Source organism: Piliocolobus tephrosceles, chromosome 11, assembly GCF_002776525.5.
Source record: "Piliocolobus tephrosceles isolate RC106 chromosome 11, ASM277652v3, whole genome shotgun sequence".
In the NCBI taxonomy this organism is placed as follows: Eukaryota; Metazoa; Chordata; class Mammalia; order Primates; family Cercopithecidae; genus Piliocolobus; species Piliocolobus tephrosceles.
In genome coordinates this window covers 87,978,307-87,979,799 of record NC_045444.1, presented here as the reverse complement: position 1 = coordinate 87,979,799, position 1,493 = coordinate 87,978,307, and the positions used below count along the sequence as shown (strand labels likewise).

The following is a 1,493-nucleotide window of genomic DNA, read 5'->3' as shown; positions in this document are numbered from 1 at the left end:
GGCCGGATCTCAGCTCACTGCAAGCTCTGCCTCCCGGGCTTACGCCATTCTCCTGCCTCAGCCTCCGGAGTAGCTGGGACTACAGGCGCCCACCACCTCGCCTGGCTAGTTTTTTGTATTTTTTTTTTAGTAGAGACGAAGTTTCACCGTGTTAGCCAGGATGGTCTTGATCTCCTGACCTCGTGATCCGCCCTTCTCGGCCTCCCAAAGTGCTGGGATTACAGGCTTGAGCCACCACGCCCGGCCGTTGGTGTGTTTCTAATAGTCTCTGGTAATCTTTTGTATGTCTGTGACATAAGTTATATTTTCTTTTTCATTTCTGAGTTTGTTTATTTGAATGTTCTCTCTCTTTTTCTTGGTTACTTTAGTAAGGTCAAAAACCAAATATTTGTTTTGCTGATTCTTTGTACTTTTTTAAGGCTCTATTTCAATTACTTCTGCTCTGATCTTTGTTATTTCTTTTCTTTCACTAATTTTGGGTTTGGTTTATTCTTGCTTTTCTCCTTTCTTGATGTGTATTGTTAGATTATTTATTTGAAACCTTTCTACTTCTTTGATACAGGTGCTTACTGCTATAATCTTTCCTCTTAGCACTGTTTTTGCTTTATAGCATAGTTTTGGTATGTTGTGTTTCAATTTGTATGTGTTTCAAGAAATTTTTAAATTTTCTGTTTAATTTCTTCCTTGACCCAATGATCATTGAAGAGCATATTGTTAATTTACATGTGTTTGTACAGTTTCCAAAGTTCCTCTTGTTACTAATTTCTAGTTTTATTCTATTGTGGTCTCAGAAGATACTTGATATGATTTTGATGTTTTAAAATTTGGTAAGACTTGTTTTGTGTCCTAAGATATGGTCTGTCATGGATAATTTTCCATGTGGTGATGAGAAGAGTGTGTGTTCTGTAGCTGTTGGATGAAATATTCTGTAAATGTCTGTTAGGTCTATTTGGTTTAATGTGTAATTTAAATCCAATGTTTCTCTGTTAGTTTTCTGTCTAGATGATCTGTCTAATGCTGAGAATAGTGTGTTAAAGACCCTAGATATTATTGTATTGGAGTCTACCCTTCCCTTTGGATGTAATAATATTTATATATCTGAGTACTCTGGTGTTGGGTATGTAATATATTTAGAATTGCTATATCCTCTTGCTGAATTGACACCTTTATCATTATGTAATGCTCTAATGACCTTTTTTTGTTGTCGCTGTACTGTTTTTTACTTTAAGTCTGTTTTATCTGATACAACCATAGCTACTTCTGCTCATGGCATAGCTATTCTTGGAATATTTTTTTCTATCTCTTTATTTTCCTTCTATATGTGTCTTTACAGATGAGATGAGTTTCTTATAGGCAGCATATAGTAGGGTCATGTTTTTTTCCTATCAACTTTTTTGCATTTTTTATTTCTCTTTCTCTCTCTTTCTTTCTTCCTTTCTTTCTTCATTCCCTTCCCTTCCCTTCCCTTCCCTTCCCTTCCCTTCCCTTCCCTT

At 36.0% G+C, this 1,493-nt stretch overlaps 1 protein-coding gene across 2 annotated transcripts in view; it reads left to right on the top strand.

Moving 5' to 3' along the window:
* C2CD6 (C2 calcium dependent domain containing 6) overlaps positions 1–1,493 on the top strand; it is a 197,572-nt gene that overhangs the window by 806 nt on the left and 195,273 nt on the right. The window lies entirely within an intron of this gene.